Source organism: Ixodes scapularis, unplaced genomic scaffold, assembly GCF_016920785.2.
Source record: "Ixodes scapularis isolate PalLabHiFi unplaced genomic scaffold, ASM1692078v2 PGA_scaffold39__5_contigs__length_11793443, whole genome shotgun sequence".
Classification (NCBI taxonomy): domain Eukaryota; kingdom Metazoa; phylum Arthropoda; class Arachnida; order Ixodida; family Ixodidae; genus Ixodes; species Ixodes scapularis.
In genome coordinates, this window is record NW_024609867.1 from 9,342,121 (window position 1) to 9,361,613 (window position 19,493).

Consider the following 19,493-nt stretch of genomic DNA (forward strand, 5'->3'; position numbering starts at 1 on the left):
TCACCTTGAAGGACACCCATGCATACTATTATCAAGTACAACTGCAGATGTTTGTCTGCAACGTGGACTATGCCGACTTTTTGCTGTGGAACGCTAAAGGAAGCGACGTCCAGCGAATTGTCCGCAACAATGGGTTCCTGTGCGCTGTAGTTGACCATGCCGCAAAGTTCTTCTCAAAGGTGCTGCTACCAGAGTTGGTCGCACATTGGTTTACCCGTAAACCTACGCTACAACAGGACCATGCAGCTCTCGGGCCTTCGTTGTCGACAGCAGTGCCGCACGAACCGAATGCCGAACCAACATACTGCGTGTGCAGCGGTCCGGAAGAGGGCAAAATGATTGCATGCGATAATGAGAACTGTGTTGTAGGTTGGTTCCACTTCAGGTGTGTGGGACTGAAAACTGCACCAAGAAAAAAGCAATGGTTCTGCTCCACATGCAAAACTCAAAGAAGAGCCAAGTGACTCGGTGTTCCTACTACTGGGCAAGAAATGTGTTACTGACTGACTTTTGCTCGATGTTCGTTTATAAAGTGATATTGAAAACAAGCTTGTATTGTTTTCAGCATTCAGCTGCTATGCATCAAGAGACTTCTAATATAACAGTATGATACTTCTCACAGTATGACAAAGAAAAGAGCAGTAGTAGTGGTTTAATGATTTTATTAGCTGTAGCCAGTGACAAGTAAGGAACAAAAGGCTAAAAATGACATGGTTGCAAATATGGAACGCACACTTTCATGCAAAGCTGACATCAAGTGACTCAAATTTAAAAGCTTGCATATTTACAATAATAGTGTTATCTCTTCTGGTGAAGGCTCGGCAACCGTTGGATTCGTTTTCGTGCACAAAACAGGGACTCCCAAAGAAAGTAAGAACGCAGTAATTGCCTTTATGTTAACAATGTAAACACTTGCAGGCATGCGCTGACGAGGCCTCAAAACTAAAACTCATAGCGCGATTTGTGACTGCACCGGCTACTGCCCAACCTCGTCACGCCACTTCTGCAAGCAGTCACTAAAATTACCAGTAAACACAAAAAACGACACCAATGAAATTATCTTGTAGAATATAACCTTATTTAGTAATAACTGTGTCAATATGCATTACATGTTGCACTTATGTTAAGAAAAAATGTATCTTTTTTTCCAGAAGAAACTAAATATGAACGTTAAGTCAGGTAACAATGTACCTTTGCCGAATATAAAAAAAGTTTGGCAAAAGTTAAGCTCTGCCGAATCCCAAGATTCGGCAAAAGTTTGGCCCATGACTAGTGTGAACGGTACTGCCGTGAGCATGTTTCATAGGTTGACAAAGTTGCTGGCGCGAGCATGTCGCACTAGCAGTTTTTGGCAGCATTGCATGGTAAGTATATAATAAAGTACAGTGTGCTCTAATACAAAAGACCCACTGAGAGCGCGTGGCCGAGGAGGGGGTGCTGCGAGCGCTCCGGGCAATTCCATTCTGCTTCGAAGGCAGGACGCTCACTCGGAGCTCATCACAAACTGATAAGCGCGTTGCACTTTAGCTGAGCCCCAAGTGAGCGTCCTGCCCTCGAAGCACAATGCGGAGGGCAAGTTCGTCTGCTCCTTGCGCAGGGGGTAGCGGTGACGTCAGAACGCCGAGCCCTGATTGGCTGATCGAGCCCCCCTATCTGAGCGTCGTCTGCTTCTTTGCAACGTCGTCTGCTCGCAACGTCGTCTGCGTCTGTCTTACGTTTCCTGCGACTTTCGGAAGTGCAGAGGCCAGATTCACGAAACGATCTTATGCCAAAAATGTGCGTAAGAACAAATTCGTATTCACGAAACGACATTTTCGTAAGTTTTGCGCAGGTCACGGCGAAATCCTACGACAGCTCCGAAGCTGTCTTACGCACTTCTTACGATCAAGTCAGCATGGCCGACAGCGTCGCGGTCGCGACGACCCACGGACGTTTATTTTTCTACGTGAGCTTCTCACGCGTCCTGACTTCAACCAGCAAAAAAAAAGTAAAAATTACTTGAAACAGAGCACGACGAACAAGAACGCTGGATCCACAGACACCGGGGAAAAGCTCCAACGGCGACGATTCCACCGAACGCGACCAAACGAGCTGGGCAGTTAGGCCTAGCAGGCACTCCGCGACTCGGCGACCGTCTGCCCACGACCGGCTGACGTGCTGAATGGAATATGCCCGCGCGACCCTTGTGAACCCTTCCCGTGTTATACTTTGATCGCTGACCTCAATTTTTGATTAAGAGGTCAATTTCTTCCTCTTGTTATCTCCTTGTTTCCCGAGGCAACGGTGACTCTCGCCGGTGAAAAAGCGGCGAATCTCCGACAGACGCAGGAAAGGTAAAGCAGCCATCGCTTTGACTAGCAGACGTAAAGCAGACGACGTTAACTGCGCCAACCCGCCGGCGCCGTTAAAGAGTGAGGGGTCTCGCCGCACACGAATGGAGGTAAAAAGTATTTGGGGGGGAACTTGCGGACACTAAGCAAACAAACCTCGGCGCCCCGGGACACCTCGCCAGTGAGTCCTTTGACTTCCCTCCTTGATGCGCGTCTGCAAGTTGTTAGACGAAAACAACGTACCGCTCGAGTTATTTCGTCTGCCCTCCCTTAAAGGCCAAGTCGAGTTCGCTCCGAAAGTCGCAGGAAAGGTAAGACAGGCGCAGACGATGTTGCGAGCAGACGACGTTGCAAAGGAGCAGACGACGCTCAATAGGGGGTCGCGATCAGCCAATCAGGACTCGGCGTTCTGACGTCACCGCTACTTCCTTTCTCATGCGCAGAAGACGAAAATGAGCCCACTTGCGAGGCGTATAGAATTGCCCGGAGTGCTCGCAGCGCCCCCACCAGCCACCGCCTCGGCCACCCACTCCCAGTGGGTCTTTCATATTGCAGCGCACTGTACAAGTAACAAACATTACAATTGCACCAAGGAAAGGTTTTCACAGTGAACACTGTTCAGCATTAGTCTAGCGGCACAACCGAGTTGCACAGGTTGACAAGTGCTGAACACACCGCACCTACTTTATCTACTGGGGCCAAATCGGACTCGGACGTTTTCAGAAATTCCACAGGGAGAGGACCTTTCAAAAGGCTAAACTTGTTCCGGACGAGCCCTATCACTCTCTCAACATGAATTCTAACATCTGCTAGCTCTCTAGTGTACACTACATCCGAATGGCCAAGCTGGCGTTTCCCTCTCGCTGAAGATGGTACATGGAGGGTGGCACAACACATACCGACACTTTCTGCAATCAAAAATCCCCGGTCAGCTAAATCCATATCTCCGTACTCTAGTAGTGCCAAAAAGCCACAATCTTCTGTAATAGTCTTATCACTTGCCCTTCCACCGTATGCCTTGGAAAGAAAAGTTACGCTGCTTTGTGGACAAATGCCGATCAGAAACTTCACAGTATTATGATGCTTGTATTGGGACCAGGTTGCAGCCCTTGTAATGAGTGAACTCGGCCGGTCAATAAAAACCTCAAAACAATCCAGAATCACAGTCACCTTTGTGCCAAAGTTCTCTCAGAATACGGTGGGCATCGTCTTCGCGAGCTGGTCGGTTGTAGGCCATCTGATGAGTGGGGACAGTCTGTCGTAAAACACATTCAACCACTTCTCGAACACCCTTGACACCGTCGAGGCAGAGATCCGAAACCTGTAGGCTAGGTGCTGTACTGACAGGTAGAGCCGCAGTCGCATCAGAAATACCATCATCTCCTCGAACTTCCCAAGCGAGTTTTGTGACGAGTGCTGGACATGGGCCTCAAACATGTTAAAAACACCCATTAGCATGACGAATCCCGGTAAGCCTGTGTAAAAGCTGACCTTTTCGTCATCTCCTTTGAAACTTTCCGCAGTAAGCCTGCTGTCTTCCACCTTTTTTCTTAGAGCGTAGACCTCCTCGTTACGCCGCGTTACCTCCTGCTCCAAGCTCTGGATGTCGGCTGCTGTCATCTCTGTTTGACAGCCAAGCTCTGAAACAAATTATTCAGAAGTTAGGCTCATCACTTTGCTAAACTGGGCAAAACATACCAACAGTAGTTGTTCCTCCCATCAAAGTGCTTGCCCGAGCTGGGGAAGCATTCACCTCGTCCACTACTAGGTCTGGAGTGCCTGTAATTAAAGCATCTGGATGTTTGAGGACTAATTATTTTAAATTCTATTTAACTTGCTGAACTAAGACGTACCAGCAGTGGTCATCTCTTCATTAAAGTTGCTTGCCCGAGCTGGCGAAGCATCCAAGTCATCCACTGCTTGGTCTGGAGTGCCTGAAGAGACACCAGCTGGATGTTTTATGACTGTAATTGTTCTGAATTCTTTTCAACTTACTGTGTGTTGAGCGATCTTTTCCTGCTCTGTTCCGCGCCTTCCGACGCTCGTAGCGAGCGCTGTCGGCATCGCCGCCCCGCCTTTCGTACCCCAAGGACAGCGAAGGCGCCCAGTCGGGATTGCTGGTGTCAAATAAGGCTGCAGGTGATCCTGGGGCAAAGGCACATAAACGTTTATGTCCCAGTTGCGAATCACGAAAAGCAAACAATTCAGTGTACGCAAGGCTACTGTTTTGCGCATCACACGACCGCAGCCTACTTCTTTTTTTTTCTCTGGCTGCTGCGGCCGTTCGAGCTTTTTAGTACAGCCGAAAGGACGTGCATACACGCATGTTAATTATTATTATTATTTTTTGCGAGCGACGGTTGATTAAGTGCTCGCGATAAAGCGTCGTGGCACGCAGATGGCTCTTCACAGGAGCAAACAAACAGCACTCTGTTGCTGCATAAATTTACTCACCTGTGACGAAATGCTTCGAGCAAATTTTGTATTTGTCGGCGTTCTGGACGTCCAAGTCAGCTCTTCTTAACCGTGAAATCCATTCCGAGCGCTGCTCTTCGGAAAGTTGGCGGGTCTTATCGCACTCGTTATGCCTAACCTTCGGTATTTTAAAAAATCGCAGGTCCCGTTTGTTTTTCAAGAGCTTTTCTGACTTAGTGTGCGATCGGCTGCCACAGCCGACGACTGCGCAGTGTACCATTCCACATAAGAATGAGAAAAATCAAAATAAAGAACAGGACGGAAAGGATCGAGTTTACGTGATCGGGAGCAGCCGTGACCGTCTCCAGTACGGTCGCGCAGGGACGTCAAAACATTCACAACAAAATGGCTGCTGGCCCAGAAGGCATCGCTCCGGTGACGTCTGTGAAAACTACCTATGCGTGGTGTTCGGTTCTCGTCTTCGCTGGGAACTCGGTAATTATCGATGACCGTAGTTAGTCGTTATGTTCTTGGTAAACGAAGCAAGGTACAGAGTTGATAGGTGCGCTGTTGTACATTCAACCAAAGCATGATCGCGATGACGTTGCTCGTGTACGTCGGCCGATGTTCGCGTTGATGCACATCGCAACTGAAGAAAAACATCGAGTGCCTATTGCATTTCCTTACGTCCGTATACAAGTGAACTGAATAGATGCTCGTAAATCGAAGCAATAGAACCATGTGGCTGTATAAAGATATCGTGACTGGCGTAAACTACTTAACATTGGTTTCACACTTTGCGCATGTTGACGACTTAGCTCATTTTTTAGACGTTTAGCCGGCCGACGACAGCGCGTCAGCTTCCTTTCTGTTTTAAATTAGTTTTCCTCTATTTCTTTTCATGTGTATTTTGGCACTGTATACATGTGTCGTTCTGACTGGGCAGCACGAGCATCTCGCGTTCGCGCCCGATGTATTTTGGAAAGTAACAATTAAATTCGTCTTCATCCCCTGAATGTCTCAGATGTGTTTTTTCTTCCCCAGCGGGTAAGAGGGAAGCGTTCCGCAATAGAAGTCATATGAACTCTCACCGGAGGAATCCGGCTCTACACTTTGAAAGCGGAAGCATAGCTTTTCCATGGAGCGAAGCCGGCGTTATCTGGTGTCTGTAGCAGCGAAAAACGGCACCTAAATACCCACTGGCTGAGCGAAACGGCATTTAAATACCCATTTTGGCTGAGCGAAACAGCACGCAAATTTCCATTTTGGCTGAGCGAAACGGCACGTAAATTCCCATTGGTTGATCGAAATGGCACATAAATTCTTATTGGCTGCAAAGCGGACGCGCCTTAGAAAAAAATTAAACACAAAAGAAAGCACAGCAAGGCAGATGCTTCGTCATGGAAGCTGCGGAACCGGTGCGCCGTAAAAAAGAAGACGTGGCGCGCTGCTTGCAGGAAGGTTTTCGCATTCCTACACGCAAGTAGTCCTAGGTGTCTTTGTTTAGTTTTTCATGGACACGCCCTTGTAATCTGCTTTGAGGTGCACAGAGAAACAGAGTCCGCATACTCGGATCCTCTTCGATGGTCATCGTCGCGACGGTGCGCGAAGAAACAAAACTCGTCGCTTTCGCGTTCGGTGAGCGTCGGAGGATCAATAATTATTTCACGTTACTGCAAAATTTCGGAATGTAATGCACGTGGTCCTTACCGGTCAAACGAAATCCCCGCCGAAGGACAACTGGTGCGACTTTTGCGGCCGCTCACACGGCAAAGCCCCATCACGGCAACGCGCGACGCCACACTTTCATTTCGCCACCTAACCGCCCTCGCACAAAAAAAAAAAAAAAAAAAACATTGGTTGTTACAAGATTTGCGCCAGGCTTTTCGGTGTTTATAAAATCTTGTTGATGTTTACATTCTCATTGTGTACGTTTTTATGACTCCTATCGAAAAACCCAGAATAAATTTTCCCTATCTGGATCATGGAACCTAGAAAAATGTTTAAACATGTTCAAACATTTTTCTACGTGTACGACTTTCTTCTTGGTGAAGACTTGCTCATTTTTAAATTCTTTGGTCTGGAATCTAGATTTCAGGTTTCCAGAAAGCAGACTTGGGAAGTAAGCTGTTTCAAGTAACGGAATACTGGTAATCCGGCCGTTACTTTTTCAAGTAATATTGTAATTGCCACGTTACTTTGTTTCGGAAGTAATTTGTAATGTAATTTCGTTAGAAAATATTGGAAATGGATTACTTTAATTACTCTTTACTTTTTTAAAAAATATGAGCATAATACAACAGCGTAGACTTCCCACCTCCCCGATTTGGGGGGGGGGGGGGGGGGGGGTGTTTGCGCAAGTTTTTTTACACCGGCAATTATCAGTAGTTTATTTTAGGAGTACATTTTCCAGCGTATGTAGTATATCGCCATGTGCCCGTCGCTGTGTGTCAATGTCAATCACCGTGCAAGCGCAGCCGAGCATTCCTCGCCGGTACCACGGTGCATGCGCCAGCGAGCACAAAGCTGAAAAACAAAATGCTTGTGCCAGCTGCGAAGTTGTGGGGGTAGAACCCAGGCCCCTGTGCTTCTGAAGCAGTAATCCGCTCGGCCACGAGTCTTTTCTCTTTAATACATGGAAATAAAGCCTGCGGCTGAAGAATATGAGGTCAAACACTCATTAAAAAGACAACTAAGGACCATTGCCCGGGGGGGGGGGGGGGGGCGGGGGTGGGGGGGGGGGGGCTCCCCCCCTCCCTTTTCTCCCTCTTCCGTAGTCTACGTCTATGACCCAATATATGGTGCACGGATGGAGACACGATCGGTGAGCCACCGCTTCGAGTCGGACCTGTGCATCCAATTCAATCAATCAATCAATCAATTTCTTTTTATTCTCCAGAAATTCTGGAGGTGAGCCTAGGCAAAAAGCTGTTCAAGAACAGCTTTACTGGGCACAGGCTCCCCCGTTTACAGGCAGCAGCATTCAATAGAGAGAAAAAAATGAATACACAGTACGCACACATATAGATACGTGAAAATAAATACTACAATTCCTTTAAAAAATTTAAAATACAACAAAAACCAACTAAATAAAATACGACAAGATGTCTTTCTTGCTAGCCGAATATATATCTATGTTCTTGGTGAGACATGTATTTAACAAAGATGGAAGAATATGGCGCAGGGATTGCAGATTATATTTTGTACGTGACCGAGGGATAGCCCAAAACTCTGTACGACGTGTGCTGGCGATGCTGAGGCTTTCAGTTAATTGCGAAATACGATTTACGAATTCAATAACTGATGCCGGTGCAAAACGAATGGAACACATCAGGCGGTATTCATACAAATGCTTAATAGGAAGGATATTATACTTAGTAAACAGAGGTTCAGTGTGATGAAAATAATGTACTCCCGCAATGTGTCGAAAGACCTTTTTCTGGAGTAAAAATAATTTATTTATATTTGTTTTAGTTGTAGTAGCCCAGATGAGATGGCAGTAATTCAAATGGAACTGAAATAATGCGTGAAATATTTTTAACTTAACATGAAGTGGCAAAATGCCACGACAACGAGCAAATACACCGACAATACGAGACAGTTCAGAAATCAAAAAGTTTACATGAGCGTCCCAGGTCACATGTTCCGAAAAGTATACACCTAATATTTTGTGCTGGTTAACAATTTCTATTTGCGAATTGCCAAGTAGAATTGGGCTACGAGTTAAGATAGACTTATTTACGGATCTAAAAATAATTGCTTTGCATTTCTTGGCATTAATCCTGAGCGCGTTAGCCTCCGACCATAAAAAGAGTTCTGAATAACAGAATTTGCGCGACATATTAATTCGTCGGCACTATCCGCAAAAAAAAAAAAAGGCTTTTATCATCGGCATAAATGATGAACTGTGTTTGGTTATCAACGCTTAGAATGTCGTTGATGTAAACATTAAACAGAAAGGCCCCAAGTATACTTCCTTGAGGTACCCCACAAGGAACGTCTTGAAAAGAGGAAGCATGATTATTAATGACAACAGACTGTTTACGATCTTTTAAGTAGGACTCAATTAGCTTATGGGGTAAGCCACGAACACCACAGTAGTCTAGTTTTGCCAGCAATGTTTTATGATTTAACACATCGAAAGCTTTAGAAAAGTCGATGAACACGCCTAATGTAAGCAACCTTTTTTCTATACCTTGCAATATAATTTCTTTTTGCAGCAGTAAAGCTGTCTGGTGGATTTACCTCTCCTAAATCCAAATTGAAATTATGTTAATACAGACCGTTTAAGAAAAAAAGTCATTGATCGAGGCGCATAAAGATAAATTTCTCAAGTGCCTTAGAAAACACAGGTAGCACCGATATAGGCCTGTATGTTGGTGACAACGTTTAAGTCACCACCTTTATGTATTACTGAAACTTTAGCCAATTTCATATTAGTGGGAAATTTGCCTGACGATAAGGACATGTTATATATGTGTGTTAGGCAGGGTACGATGATATCCATCACGAATTTGACAGGCTTCAATAGTAGTTCATCAACATCTGTGCTTTTACTGTTCTTAAGTGCTAGAAAAAAATGTTAAAAGCTGAGGGCTCACTGGATTAGTCATACGTCTACCACCACGAGATCATGCTCCCATCCTTACGGGCATACAGCGGAGTCAGGTGATGTAAGCGAGGCGTCTACTCACAGGGAAACATAAAACTGCTTTCCGCCGTAATATTGAAATCAGCATATTAATTTACGCGGCAATTAATTCATTTACTAAGGCAATTTGTCCCTGTAGAATTCTAATTTAAAATAAGCTACTTTACTACCACAGCGTGAATACAATAGATCTAACCCGCAGTTGCTAAACGTTTTATGTATTTCTGTGTGTTTTTACAGTGTGGCATAACAAAATAAAAAGAAGTGCGTGTGTACAACTTTAATTTGTGCTCTTGGTGCGCGAGAGCGAGCGCTTCCCTAACAAGTGAAGAGTGCGCCTGCATCTTTGGTCGGCGCTCAAAAGTGCACAAGCCTGCGGGCACCCATAGGTGCATTGCCTCAGAAAGCTGTCTCAGAAAGTCATCTCGAAACAGCCATTTCGACAGTAGAGTTGCCTTAGTAAATGCATTGCAACAGCAGTGAAAAAAAAAAAAAAAAAGAAGACGTGAGCGTATAAAAAAAAAAATTAGACCGCGTCCGGCGCAATGAATTAACCAAATGGTATTACAAGAAAAAAGGAATACGTCGAGCATAAAAACCATGTTTCGGACGGACATCCTTTATCGAGTGATGGTAGAAGAGGTGCCAGAGACACTGGTACCTCCGCCCGAAACTTTAGTTTGACTTCCGTCGCCGTTCTTTTTTTTTTTTTTTTTCGACGTGGCATGTGTACTTTAGAACAGGACTTAACAGCTCTTCGCGCATGAAGCACCTCACGTTCATCTGTAATGCCACGTTTACCGAGGAATACAGTAAACATATAAGGGTCCATAGGTTATGGCGATCCCTACTTGTGGTCACCGTATCAAACTGCTTAAAATGCAATTTTTTCTCCGCCTGGCATCGAACCCGACGCTCCCCCCATTGCGCCACCGGCGCTGCTTTGCTCAGTGTTGCGGCAGACGCTATTGGTACTCGTGTTGCCACAAACGTACGCAAGCTCGATCACGCTCACAAAGTCCGGGGAGCACAAAATGTGTGAATGCAATCCATACGATTCGAATGGGGCTGATGTGGGGCAGGCCTAGCTCGAACTACACGTTTTGCACTCAACACATCCCGTGCTGCCCGCTCTCTGTCAGCACCATCAAGCTCGTGTAAATCCTTTCCCATTTGTACGTCCATTTATAGACACAAATGCACTAAAACAACGCCGTTTTTTTTGTTTTTTTCACGTCTGATATATTTGTTTTATTATTATTATTATTATTATTATTATTATTATTATTACGTGCCGCACTTTGCAGCAGTTTCATTTGTCTGCGCACCACTCTCGCATGCGTGTACTGTTCGGCTGGTAGAAATAATGTTAGCCAAAAGCCCTGGGTGATGACTGGGACAATATCAGAGGTTAATATGTTACTTCTGAGTAGTGTTTTATGCCCGTATGCTCAGACGAAATGCCCCCCCCCCCCCCTTTCCCCTCCTTCGAAAGGACCCCCGTTGCGAATTGTTACATACATTGAAGCCATGGCTCGTGCAAGCCAAAACGCGTGCACAGAAGGCGGTAATCAAAAGCGCGTTGCTGTTGCCACTCGCAGGGATACGGAACGTACAGGATCAATGCCTACTACCGACGTCTCTACATCGAGGAGGGGAAAATTACAACGGTAGATATAGCAGCTTCACCTACCATTTTCAGTGTGTCTAATACGTATACACTGTGACCCTTGCCACCACATTTCAAGCAGTAGTGCAGGCTACTACTCGGTGTGGTCATTTTTGCATGCCTTATCTGAATCCGGGAAGACAACTCCAAGTTATTATAATGCAATTAAATGCAAAGGTGCAAGCGAGCTGGAAAAAAAAAATGACGAAAATAATTCCTGGAAAAGGGGAACAAGAAGGACAAAGGACAAATACACATCTCCAAACACAGCTAAGATTTGTGTTTGTCCTTTGTCTCTCTTGTTCCCCTTCTCCAGGGATTATTTTTGACAACTCAAAGTGCCGCACTACACAGACCTGCGTATCTTGCAATATAGTTTTTTTAGGCTTTATATATGTTTTAAAAACGGCCAAGAAAACAACAGTATTTCTGTTTGTGCAGGTGTTACATGGACAGGGGTACATGGGGTGGGGGAGGCTATCTTTGACGATGTCACGGTAAAACTGTATCAAAAATTGCCCACGTAGCACGGGAACGTTCTGAGAACATTTCGGGAATGTTAATTCAAAAGATCGTAGGCGACATTCTCGGAACATTCTATCAACGCTGTCAGAATGTGATGCAGGCACTTATCGCTACATTCGGGGAATGTTTTCTCATGGACATTCTTAGAACCTCCTGAAAATGACATAGAACAATACCAGGGCATTCAGTCAACATTCAAATATTCTAACAAGGCTCTAAGAGCGTTCTCAGAACATCCAAAGAACTCCTGTAACTTTCTTGAAATGTTGTAAATTGATGCAGGGGCATTTTTTCAATCTCCTCAGAACGTGGCTTGAGTATATCGCTACATTCAGGAAACACTCTCTGGGGTTAACAAAGATTCCACAATTACGGCTTGCTTAGGCTACAGCCCCTATGAGGCGCACTACATATATGGCTGTGATAAAGCTCCTCACAGGGCGATATTTATTAATCGAAACAGATTTTTAGAAGGCGCAAGCTCAAGCTAGCCGCTCTCCCGGCGCACCAGCTTGAGCATACACTAATGAAAGTTTACTCTTACCTTTCACTTGACTTCTCATTTAAAATGTGCAGTATACATAACGAATTGCTCACTCCGAGCTTAAAAACAGATACGCATGACATCCCACATTCAACTGGAAAAACCTTTTTTAAACTTTTGGACCCCAGATACACAAAAAAATCTGGTCCACTCAAAACTGCCCCTTTCCATCCATAGTGAGCGCCAAGTTCATTACCAAGTTTTGAAACCCATTGCTTTTCTCGTACACATTATATCAAATTCCTCAGTAGATTCATATAAGTTAAAACTGATCCCTTATGCTAAGTTTACAGAAACTCAATTTGCATATTTTGGCACAAAATGGCATATAGTGGATGGTGTTTCGAGCCACAGAAACCGTGAGAGGTCCGTCAGGTTGGCTTCACCTGCGAAAATTCTAGGAATGTTCGCAAGCGAACGTTCCAATAATGTTGCGCATGTGAATATTCGGAGGGGAACGTTCCGAGGACATTGTGCATACCAATATTCGCCAACGTACGTTCCTAGAATATTGAGCAGCTTACCTTGTAGGGAATGTTAGCATACGAACGTTCCTAGAACGTTCCGAACGGGGTTTTAAAGGGATGGTGAACCAACATTTGGATTTCAAAAAAAACAATGCTGGAGATGTAGGCGGGACGCTACAATCCCTACAACACTACTAGTAAGGCGATATCTTAAATGGACGGCCGTATTTTTTGGAAAAAGAAGTCGAGATTGAACCAGGCCGACGAGGCGCGTGACCGTCAAGATACCTAGCTTCCTCTTCTCTTCGCTTCGCTCCCTCAAGGCAGCGAGGCGGAGAAGACGCGAGGCCGTTTCCTCTCCTTCTCGGAGAAACATGACGTCAACATTCCTGCCAAACGCGCCTCTTTTTTTGAAAAATACGGTCACCCGTTCGAGATATCGCTGTATGAGTGATGTTTTGGTGTTTGTAGCATCCCGTTGCACGCTTTTGCCGCGTGTTTTGGGGAATCCAGATTTCGGTTCAGCATCCCGACCCTTCAACATATTGAACATCCAGGAAATGTTCGCACGACATTGGCCACTACCTAGGTAGTGATACACCGGGCACACCTACGAACCACGTGACGCGGTAACTGACCCCAGATCGCGGACACCGCGAATTCGCGTTTCACGATGCGATAAACACACGGGAATTCGCTACGAGCTTCCCTGTCACGGGAAAGGATTCCGCAAGTTGCGGAATCCTTTCCCGTGACAGCGTGCAACTGTGCAATCGACTGCGTCCGCAAGTTGCGGACGCAGTCGATTAGCGTTTTACCTTGAGAAGGACCCGCGGAGACCCGCCGAGAACTCGGATTTGACTGGAACGAATACCGAAGGTCGCGGACGCAGCAGATTCAAGTTCTGCGCTGCAATAAACACGCGGGAACCAACTACACACCTGATTGTGACGGGAACCGATATCGCGCGCGCACGTCGCGGACATAAACGCGGGAATCCGCTACAAACTCTCGTCGTGACGGGAACGGATGCCGCAGATCGCGGACGCAGCAGATTCGCATTACACGATGCATTAACACGCGGGAACAACTCGCGTGTTACGGGAGCCGATATCGCGCGCTCAGATCGCGGATAAAAACGTGGCAACCCGCCATCACGGTGTAGGAAGTCCTACACCGTTCCCGCTATGAACTCACTTATCAGAGACGTACCGGTACAGCAGATCGCGCGGCGGATACTATTCCCGTCGGACATCGCGTGACGTCCAATGTTTGTTCAATATTCAGCCAGAAAAACAGGATGGGCGATCTTTCGGGGACGGGCGTTCTCTCAGAACTTTACGGTACTCATTTCCTGTTCCCCACCAGCATCGCAAGAAGGCTCACAAGATGATTATTTTGACCACTGATTCCGAAATAAAGTAATTTTGTTTAGCTACCACGCAATAGCAAAGAAGGCACTCAAGTCCTAGCTCAAAAAGTGTCTTGAGGCATACATATTGCAATATTTATTAATTGTTTCCTCTGTGTGAGTGCATCTAAAGTCACTGGGCCCTGGGGAATAGCACCAAGGTCTCCATATGGTTGCCATTTCGGTCCATGGGATGAGCAGTTGGTGAGCCAATACAAATTCGTGGCGACTGCTTGTGTATAGATTTTGTTAACCAACACACCGGCCAAACAAATGCACATTCGCACCACTTCCACATGCAGCGCGTCGATGCTTCATGGCACTAAATAATAATTTTTCTGCCATGAAACACACGCAAAGAACATCAATGTAAGGGATCTCTGGAGGTAAACAATATTTGCAAGTTGTCTACATATGGAGTGCCAAAGAAACTTATATTGGTGAGGAACGCTTTAAGTACCATGACGCTCAATCGCAATCTTGGCGCGGCTGGTATGGAACGGCTCCTTCGAAGCTTGGAAGATTGAAAGGATCACATTGGCGATTGCCATGACAGCAAATAATGTAAAGCCAATTGCCTCGTGAGGTTTCTGTCATATGTACTGTTTGTATCCTGCTAGCAGGCAGGGAAGGCAGTGACACGAATTTCTCAGAATTTAGTGACACTATCCAAGCATTTGAAAAGGGGTCTTATGGGAGTTTGGCTTGACCCGCATATATTCAAGGTAACAAAGGACCATAAATGAGCTGCTTGTTGTACCTCAACATGTTTATACACATGCGATTGCACTTTTACTGCCATAGCTGCGTCTCGCAAGAAACTGAAGCGTTGAATGCGGCCAAACGTCTTTATAATGAACTCTGCGGGACCGGCAAAAGCTTTTCTCGTACAAGTTCCTCTGGTGCGAGGGTCAAGCGCGAAAAATCAGAACACGTGAAGTTGACTCCGAACCGTCAAGTAGCTCCGCTCCTGCGTGACCTAGGGGCCAGTTTTGTATGGTACCTTTTCTCTCGCTTAGCTCGCGGCATCCCGGCAAAGAATAAGCTGTCAGCCCAGCCAAAACACGCCAGTCATACTGCTGACTGCGCATCTAGACCCACATGGAAGCGGGCAGATAAAGCGAGACACGGATATTATGTTTGACCTTGGGAAAGATCCATAAGCGCCAACTACGGGGGGGCAGTGGGGCTCGTGCCCCCCCCGGACGGCTTCACGGGGGGGCAGAGCCCCCCCCCGGCCCCGGCCCGGGATTTTTTTTAAAGAGCTTGGCTTGGGTCTGCGCCCATCGACAGTGGACTGTTGGCCGTCCTGACTGGCAGCTATTTCACAGGGGCCTGTTTATTCCCGCTTCTTATTTCCTTTCAGGCTTTTAAATGGTGGATCTCGGGACAGTGACAGGTCAGACATTCAGTGGAAAATTCCCCTCAGACGGAGTTAGATGCGCGGAATATGTTGTCTGAATGAACAGCTGAAGTGCCCGCTTCAGCTATGACAGGCTAAAAAAAGTCTTGAAAGCGTCGCGACATCTCTGTCGGTTTTTAGACAACAAAAATGCTTCTGAGAATAGGAAGCATCCCCGACACAGTGAGTCAGTGACTGATTCTGCAGACCTGCTCGCCAAGAAAAAAATTTTAATTTCTTGCGCGTCTACAAATGAATGCCCTTTCGGCCAAGAAAATATTGTACACATTTTTGATTGGTCAGTGAAGGGCTTTACTACCAGTCTTGTCACCGAACAGCGACTCGAATACTCGTCCAGAAAACAACTTTTGGCGGAAAAATTTGTAACCCCAGCTTCGCACAAGGTATAGTGGTATCAAATGGTCTTTGCTACCGTCTGAGAATTATTTTTGGCCCTCTTAAAATTGAAGTCAGTCGTATAATTAAAGCTTCTTGTGCCACCATTACCCCACTCTCCCCTGCTGCATGTGTTAACAAAATAAACAAAACATGACAATAAAATACACACCAGAAGCCAAATAACAGCATCGCAAAACACAACAAAAACAAAGGGACACTGCTTTGAAACAAAAGCCTGTGGGGAAGAGAGCGATTGGGCCTTCGGAGTCTCTACGAAGGCCAACTTTGGGGAAAGAATAATCATCATGCCCGATACGTGTTCCTTTTGTCATTTTTAAAACGTTTGTATGGACAGTGCGGCGCTAGGCGGCACAATCCGCTCCCCTTTTCCGTTTTATTCTGAATAGGCTTCACGAACATTCCCAGGGAAGGCATTCATACATATACGCCGCAAACAGTCAGTAGAATAGCAAGTGCTTGATCACTTCCTTTGAGGCAAGGTCACCGGAGCTTAATACCTGTGGAAACTATTTTATATTAACTCCCTGGGTTGAGGCTTATTTGACAAAGAGACGGAAGCAACTGAAGGATCGTGATTGGAGTCCCGGAATAACGAGCGGGGCCAAGCGAAGTTCAATTGAAACTTAAACCGTGAGCCGACACGAACACCGCAAATGGAAACCTAAACTCAGAACCCATTGACATTCTTGAAACGTAAGCCGTTCTCATAGGAAGTCGACTCGCCCAGTTCCGACTCGGCTAAGAACGTGACAGTTCGTCCGGTATCCTGTGTAAAAATTAAGACGAATGGCTCTCCGATGGGTCCCTGCTGTAACCAAAATATTAAAATATTTTGGTTACAGCAGATTCATTTTCTCCTGTTCACCATTTTTAAAATTAACACTTTTGGTGCGCGTGCGTATCCACTCGGGGAGTTTGGTACTATATGGGCATCTCAAAATACACTTTACACACAAAATGGCCCGCAAAATTTAGATCCTTGGTGCAACAAGTAGGAATATTCCTGAAATACGTGTTTTACTGGTCACATTTATGCAACAAAATTTTAGACCCGAACTACCCCTGCAGAAAAAAAAAAGATTCGCTTTTTTGTACTGGTAGTTTAGTCTTGCAATATGTTTGCATAAATGTGGCCAGTAAAACACGTATTCAGAGAAATTTCTACTGGATGCGTCAAACCGCTGAAGTTTCGGGGTCATTCTTTCGCGGAGCGTCTTATTTGGGGACACCAGGTAGTTAGCTGTCACAATGTCCGTGTCCGTTTGTTTATGTCCTTGTCCCTTTTTCTCCAGTCTCGGGTTTACCAAAATGCTCGGTAAAGGCTCCGACTGCTGCAGGTGACCCTTATGGGGAGAACCCACGGAACAAATGCGGAGGGCAAGTTCGTCTGCTCCTTGCGCAGGGGGTAGCGGTGACGTCAGAACGCCGAGCCCTGATTGGCTGATCGCGACCCCCTATCTGAGCGTCGTCTGCTCGCAACGTCGTCTGCGTCTATCTTACCTTTCCTGCGACTTTCGGAAGTGCAGAGGCCAGATTCACGAAACGATCTTACGCCAAAATGTGCGTAAGACATAACTTAAGAACAAATTCGTATTCACGAAACGAAATTTTCGTAAGTTCTGCGCAGGTTACGACGAAATCCTACGACAGCTCTGAAGCTGTCTAAAGCGCGCAACACATGTACGACGAAACCGTCCGATCCGACGTGCGGACTGCCGGAATGACCTTGGTGGGCGAGGGTTTTCGTAGCATCGGAGAGCGTTGAAAACCCTCGCCTCCGACCGTCGTATTGCGTGGTCGGACGTCGGATCGGACGGTTTCGTCGTACATGTGTTTCGCACTTTACGCGCTTCTTACGATCAAATCAGCATGGCCGACAGCGATGCGGTCGTGACGACCCACGGACGTTTATTTTTCTACATGCGCTTCTCACGCGTCCCAACTTCAAGCAGCAAGAAAAAAGTAAAAAGTACTTGAAACAGACCACGACGAACGAGAACGATGGATCCAAAAACACCCGAAAAAAGCTCCAACGGCCAGGTTTCCACCGAACGCGACCAAGCGAGCACAGCAGTTAGGCCTAGCAGGCACTCCGCGACTCGGCGACCGTCTGCCCACGACCGGCTGGCGTGCTGAATGGAGTATGCCCGCGCGACCCTTGTGAACCCTTCCCGTATTATACTTTGATCGCTGACCTCAGTTTAGATTAAGAGGTCAATTTCTTCCTTTTGTTATATCCTTGTTTCCCGAGGCAACGGTGACTCTCGCCGGTGAAAAAGCGGTGAATCTCCGACAGACGCAGGAAAAGTAAAGCAGCCATCGCTTTGACTAGCAGACGTAAAGCAGACGACGTTAACTGCGCCAACCCGCCGACGCCGTTAAAGAATGAGGGGTCTCGCCGCACACGAAAGGAGGGAAAAAGTATTTGGGAGGGAACTTGCGGACACTAACACGCTCACCTCTCGGTTCTTAGCAAACAAACCTCGGCGCCTCGGGACACCTCGCCAGTGAGTCCTTTGACTTCCCTCCTTGATGCGCGTCTGCTAGTTATTAGACAAAAACAACGTACCGCTCGAGTTATTTCGTCTGCCCTCTCTGAAAGGCCAAGTCGAGCTCGCTCGACTTCCGAAAGTTGCAGGAAAGGTAAGACAAACGTAGACGACGTTGCGAGCAGACGACGTTGCAAAGGAGCAGACGACGCTGAGATAGGGGGTCGCGATCAGCCAATCAGGGCTCGGCATTCTGACGTCACCGCTACTTCCTTTCTCATGCGCAGAAGACGCAAATGAGCCCACTTGCGAGGCGTATAAAACAAGGACCTTCTCCTCCTCTCCCCCCCCCCCCCCCCCCCGCAGCCTCCCCCCCCCCTTTTTTTTTGAGCCACATTCCGGGTCTGCCCCCCCCGGGAAAATGGAAACTCTACGCCGCTGGAAAGATCTGTGCCTTTGTCAAACAGTTGCTCAGACAGCAAAGAGCAGTTCTATAGTCAGTCTAGCCACAACCGACGAGCCAATCAGTGTGTCGAAGGGATACTACACATGACTCTGTCCGACTAGTTCCCAAAGAGTGCTGCCGAAGCCATGGAAGGAAGAGGAAAGCCACTTACGGGCGAATTTTGAGTGTAACAAGGGTAACAAAGCAAGGTCTGGGATCCACAAGAGGGTTTTCGTCATTCTTGTCCAGCTTGTTTGCACCTTTGCATTTAATTGCATTACAATTATAGGAGTTCCTCTTCCCTTTTCTCCAGCTGCTCGCTCTAGCCTCTGCAACTTTGGCCGATTAGATCCAAGGGGTGTTTGCTCTTTGCCAAGTTACAGCAAAACAGTATATAACCTCATTAGGTCTGATTACATCAGACATTTGGTTATAACACTGCAGTGATTTGTGAAGCTTGGTTGGTCTTCCTATCTATGCCTTGGAAAAGTCGAATTCCAAACGTACATACCTGAAACTGGTCATGTGAATGTCATCCAATTTTTCGAAGCTCAACTAGGGGGTGGTGAAATATTAAAAATAAAGCGAAACTGACGGCCGCGTATTCTCACTGTCCTACACCAGCTTGCTCGTCGCTTGCTCACTGGTTTGCGAGCTTGCTGCCGGGTTGATTCCTGGACGCAAATGCTGACAATGCCTAGTAATGGCTGGCAAACAGGATAATC

The 19,493-nt window shown here is 46.5% G+C and overlaps 1 long non-coding RNA gene across 1 annotated transcript in view; it reads left to right on the top strand.

Annotated features, from left to right (window-relative positions):
- The window catches only part of LOC121836993, a 42,266-nt gene that overhangs the window by 21,022 nt on the left and 1,751 nt on the right, over positions 1–19,493 (top strand). The window contains exon 3 of the long non-coding RNA XR_006078056.1: positions 10,998–11,066. This is a non-coding gene — a long non-coding RNA (uncharacterized LOC121836993). The remainder of the gene's footprint in view (positions 1–10,997; positions 11,067–19,493) is intronic.